We start from the raw sequence: 6139 nt of genomic DNA, 5'->3' as shown, positions 1-6139 counted from the left end.
GCCCTTCCTCCCTGTCCGCGCGGTGGGCACTGAGCCGAGCTGCTCCCAGTCCCACGAACAGCTTGTCCCGCCCAGCAGAGCAGGGACCCGATGAGACCATGTGCTTCCACGCTGCGCAGAGGTGGCCCCGTCCCTTGTGTGTCTTTACAGCAGTCCTGTGAGTGATATATAACCACGTGGCCTTATTTTCCTGGTTAGGAGACAAGCAGGAAAGGGTGTGAGTTGCCCCGAGTCGCATTGCTGGTCGGTGAAGAAATGAACCGTCCTCCCTCTCGGACTCCGGCCCGTGCCCTCCAGTTACACAGTGGCTCTTGGAGCATCTGAGCAGCGGGGTGGCTCGTGGCCCCACGTTTGTGTTTTAGTCCCCTCCCCCGCAGCCCTTGGCCACCACCTGTCTACTTTCTGTCTTGGTGGCTTTACCTCTCTGAACAGTCTGTATAAATGGGATCACAGAGCCTGTGCCCTTCTGTCTGGCTTCTGCTTTTGCGCATCGTCTGCAAGGCTCATCTACGAGCCTGGGTCGGCGCATGATTCCTCTGTGCGACTGAGAGGTGCCCCAACCCGCGGATGAACCGCACGGTGTCCACCTGGCCAGTGGGTGGGCATTTGGGTCGTTCGTACATCGTGGCTGTTGCGAACCGTGCTGCCATAAACACACATGCAAGACTTGAACAGCGGCCTTCGGTTCTTTGGGGTACATGCCTGAGACTAGATCCGCGGGCCCTTACAGTAATTCTGTGTGAACGGTTTTCCCAGCAGCTGCCCTGTTCCACGTTCCCACCAACAGTGCCCAAGGCTTCACCTCCCTGCCAGTGCTATCTTCCTTGATTTTTGTTAGCGCCATCCTAAGGGGCGAGAAGTGTTCTCTCGTTGTGGTTTTGAGTTGCATTTTCCTGATGACCACAGGTGCCGAGCATCTTTTCAGGTACTGATGAGCCACATGTGGATCTTCGGAGAAACGTCTTTCTGTCTTTCGCCCATTTTCCCACTGGGTGGTTTTGTTGCTGTGTTTATAGGTTCTGGATTTTAGACGGATTTGGGGATTTTAATCTTCCCACAGGTAACTCCCATGCGTGCCAAGACCAAAATCTGGGGGGGTGGATTATAGTGACGGTCCTGGCTGTCCCTGGGTTTGTGCCTTAACCGCCAAGCCCGAGTGGCCCCATTTGTAACAGGCCGGTGGCCCTCACCTGGAGGCTCTTTGGTGGAAGGTTACGGCCAGGCCCGATAGCAGAACTTAACGAGCAGAACCCGTGAGGGAGTGTTAGCAGCGTTCAGGTGATGAGAAATTAAATTTCTCCCACGTAACAGTGCCTGGAAAGCTTTGAGCCTCTGAAATCATCCCCGTCTGCAGCTTGTGCTGTGCGGGACCGAGGTGAAAATGACCCCGACTTACTGAGCACCAGGCCAGGTGATTCACGCATCACATTTCTCATCCAGCCTCCCCACGGGGCAGCGCCCGAGGCCGGTCTGCTGGTGGAAACCGAGGCTCCAACGGGAAATGCTTTCCCCTGTGAGCCGCCACGCCCAGTCCTGGAAGCTCCCGGAGAATCCACACCTTTCTCCACTCCGTGGAGGTGGGAGCCCACCGGCTGGGGCGGAGCCCCCTGCCACCCCTCAGAGAAGAGGAAGCCAGGCCGGTGCACACACATCCCCACCGCTGCCTCAGGCTGTTCCGGTCTGAAGGTCTGCAAGGGGCCTCCCCGCCCAGCTGCTGCCGTCCAGAGAACCGTCTCTGACGCTTACCGGTCTCGGAGCAGCCGGAAGCCAAGTCAGCCCCCCGCCCTGCCCCCGCCATGCGCACCAGGCCCTGTGCGCCCCACAGCACCACGCCCGGTCAGGCCCTAGCTCTTGGGACAGCGGGAGGAGACCCTGCTGCCCTGTGGGGTGAACCCACAGCCCCCTCTCCTTTCGTGGCCTGCTGCGGCCCACAACATCCGCTGTTCAGGCTGCGGGATTATGGAGCCCGAGTTTGAGTTCCCTGGACTAGACCGCAAGGGTGGCGTGGGTCCCCCTTGGGGGTATCACTGCTGTCCACTGGCTGTCCCTCCGAGGAACAGACGCGTGCACCCGTCCCTGCCTGACACCACTGCCGTTCTGCTTGGGAGGTGGTGCCCCGGGCAGCCGTGCGGAGAGGGTCCAAGAGCACTTTCCCTGGACCATTCCCGTGGTGTCTGGAGCCCACACTCTGGGCTTGGTCCACAGCGGCCTTACCGGCTTCCTCCCTGAGCCGAGTGCCACCAAACTGTAATGTTGCTGGGTGGTGGTTATTTATTTTTTTTTAATTTTGTTTATTTATTTGTTTATTTGTCAGAGAGAGAGTGGGAGAGAGAGTGAGCGAGCAGAGGCAGAGGCAGAGGGAGAAGTAGGCTCCCCGCCAAGCAAGGAGCCCGATGCGGGACTCGATCCCAGGACGCTGGGATCATGACCTGAGCCGAAGGCAGCTGCTCAACCAACTGAGCCACCCAGGCGTCCCGGTGGTTACTCTTTTTTTATTATCTTTATTGTTCTGACTCCAAAAGTGTACTTCTGGAAAATGCCAATGCGTGAACCCCAGGTGATGGACCAGGTTGAAGGCCTTCGTTTTAGGGAGAGCAGGACCGAGCTGGAGCAAAGCCATTCCAGCCCCGCCCCAGCCCCTGGGCCCCACACCCTCCTGGGCCTCGCCAGCCACGGAAGCGGCCAGCTACTCAAATTGCCGTCTGAAGGGGAAGGGCTGTTCGACGCCAAAACTCGGGCAGTGCTTTCCTTGCCCGCCTCGGATGCCACCTCGGGCAACCGGTGGCTCCTCACCAAAGTGACAGTTTTCCCCTCCGCCACCGCACCCTGGCCCCGCACTCCAGGGAGGTGTGGCGAGCTGCAACAGCAGGCACAGCTCGGGGGAGTGTGCCTTGATTTCCGCTATCTGCTCGAAGTCAAGTCTGCGGAAAAGGGGGTTGGGAGCCGGCAGGGGTGGGGATGGACGGGCTCGCCCCGCACCGCCCCGGGCTCCTGGCTCTCAGTTGCACCTGCTCTCTGCTTCCTGCCCGCCCGGGGCTCCGGGCTGGTGTTCTGGCCTGTTGACTGAAGTCCTTCCAGAATGCAGTTTGGCTCCTTCAGGGTCTAGACACTGGATACTTTCCACTCCCAGGAATGTCTGTGCCATAGTTCGTGTGCACAGAGACTTCTTCAGGGTGTGTTTGGTTTTTGTTTTGTTTTGTTTTAAGATTTTATTTATTTATTTGACAGAGATCACAAGTAGGCAGAGAGGCAGGCAGAGAGAGGGGGAAGCAGGCTCCCCGCCGAGCAGAAAGCCTGATGTGAGGCTCGATCCCAGGACCCTGAGATCATGACCCGAGCTGAAGGCAGAGGTTTAACCCACTGAGCCACCCAGGCGCCCCAGGGTGTGTTGGTTTAAGTACAGTTTCCCCCCACTTATCTTTGGGGGATATGTCCCAGGACCCCCAGTGGATGCCTAAAACAGCAAATAGTAACGAACCCTATATACACTGTCGGACTATGTCTTTTCCTGTACTTACATGTGAATGAGAAAGTTTAATTTCTAAATAAGGCACAGTAAGAAAGTCACAATACCTAATAATAGAACCATAACAATATATTGTAATAAAACGTTCGTGAATGTGGGCTCTCCCTCTCCCAACTACCGTATCCTACCGCACCCACTCCTCTTCTCGTCGGGATGTGAGATGGCACAGTGCCTGCGGGATGACGGCAGGAGACTGATCGCGTGGTGCCCCAGCGTGAGGCGATGCTATGGACACGATACGTGGGGAGGATCATCTGGTCTTGGTCTGCAGTTGGCCATGCAGAACTGAGACGGCAGATAAGGGAAGCCGCAGGTTAGGGGGACACCCATCGGAGCAAAGATCGGAACTGGGCAAGTCAGCTCTAGGGAATGAACGGTACCCCCACTTGAGGGATTATCCTACAGCTAAGTGCTCCTGAAGAGAAGGGCCTACAAGGGGTGTACAGAAAGGAAACGTTTTCTACGTGGTAAGTTTTATTCCAGAGTTAGGGTAGAAGAGTGAGCGGTGGCGTATTTCATATTAGTAAGTCTCTGTTTGCCATGGGGGGGGCTTGTTTTTTATCTGCACCGGTGATGCCTTCATTCTGAACAGGAGTCATCTCTGTCGTACCCCAGTTGTCTGAACTCCTGGCTTTGGGTCACTTGGTAAAACTAAACCGAGGACATGGATGGCCTGCGTGTGCCACCACGGCCAGAGTCTAAGTATTAAGACATTCAGACCATGTGCTGAGACCACGGTGACTTGGAATCATCCTTGCATTAAAGGGGCAAAGGAAACTCCCAAACAGCTGCTCTGGGCACAAAATGGAACAGCCCAGCACACAAGGCCCCAAAAAGCCCCTAGCAAAATAATGATGTTTCCAGTTTTCCAGCTAGAAACCGAAGTCCCAGACATTATTAACCTTAGGGAGGTGATGTAACCACGAGTGCCTCCTTTCTCTCCCTTTTAATTCATCCTGATTTTTTCTTACTGGAATGGTGGTCCGAGAACTTCAGAGCCACCTGAAGCATGAGGCCCCCCCAGAGGGGACTGCGTGTTGGGGTTTGATCATCGAAGAAGTGGGGGTCTGGGCCCAGCTGGCTCCCAGACTGCTGTCCGTGGCCATGCCCTGCCAGCCCTTCGCCAGCAGTCCTGGGGAACACGGCCTTGGTCAGACGCAGGCCTGGCACCGGCGCCCCTTGCCGCACTCGGGCTTTGTGATGCTGGTCACTGGGGGAGGCAGCAGGGGTCCACAGTCGGGTTCGGGAGCGCTGTCCTTTGGGCCAGGCACTGAGCTAACACTGCATACCAGTCTTTATGCCACACAGCTGCCTGAGAAGTTTGTATTACACAATCCCCCATTTTCTGACAAGAATACCAAGGCCCAGGGGCGCCTGGGTGGCTCAGTGGGTTAAGCGTCTGTCTTTGGCTCAGGTCGTGATCCCAGGGTACTGGGATTGAGCCCCGCATCAGGCTCTCTGCTCAGCCCGGAGCCTGCTTTCCCCCTCTCTGCCTGCCTCTCTGCTTCCTTGTGATCTGTCAAATAAATAAAATCTTAAAATAAAAAAAAGAATACCAAGGCCCGCCTCCATCTGCCTGCAGGCCGTTCCCTTGCCACACTCAGCCACCATGACAGCTGCTCAAATTCCCCTGTGCACCAGTCTCCAAGCCAAGTGATCTGAATGGACCTCGGCTAAGCCAGTCTCCCACCCTTTGACCCTCACCACAGCCTCCCTGTGGAGCCATCCAGCCACAGATGTCAGAGGCAGACAGCCCTCCTGACCTCCGGGGCCAGCCCCCGGTCCTGCACCCAGAGGTGCACAGACACAGCTCATCGGTCCCAGGCGCTGGCCCTCAGACTGGGGGCTTGGGGTGGGGTGGGAGACATCGATCCTGCTTCCTGTCTTGTACTCAGCAAAAAGGGGCGGGGGCTGCCTCAGGAAATACGACAGGGATGGGAAGAAGAGCGGGGTGGGAACAGCGGCTGTACCAACACTCATGGCCCAGAGCCCTCCCCAGGCCCCACTTGTCATCTGTGGTGACAAAGGGAGCCCCAGCCATGGCTCAGGATCCTGCGGGGACCCTGAGATGCTGTTGCTTCCCTGTCTGGGGGTGGGGGTTGTCCCCCCACTTGTGGAGCCACAGAGACATGTTTCTCTGAATGCTGACATGCTCGCAGAGGGGCTTGGGGTCAGCCATACCCACCACAGAAGGCACAATGGGGGTCTGAGAGTTTAGCTTCGGGGGGAAAAGTCCCTTGCTCGTGGGTCCCCATCGCTAAAGCGAAACACCACGAATCTTGTAGTATTTCTCCACATAACCTACTCTTCCAATTAAACCCTCACTTCTGGGGCGCCTGGGTGGCTCAGCGGGTTGAGCCTCTGCCTTCAGCTCAGGTCGTGATCTTGGGGTCCTGGGATCCAGCCCCGCACTGGGCTCTCTGCTCAGCGGGGAACCTGTTTCCCCCTCTCTCTCTGCCTACTTGTGATCTCTGTCAAATAAGTAAATAAAATCTTTAAAAAATAAGAAAATAAAAAAATAAATCCTCCCTTCTCCAGCCTGGTCCCAAGACCTGCGGCTGAGCTTCCAGAACTCCAAAGAGCTGTGTATAAGAGCCCAGCCCTAATCACACA

The sequence above is a fragment of the Martes martes genome, assembly GCF_963455335.1.
Source record: "Martes martes genome assembly, chromosome: 16".
Classification (NCBI taxonomy): domain Eukaryota; kingdom Metazoa; phylum Chordata; class Mammalia; order Carnivora; family Mustelidae; genus Martes; species Martes martes.
The sequence above is the reverse complement of the archived record's forward strand: the minus strand, read 5'-3'. Positions refer to the sequence as shown.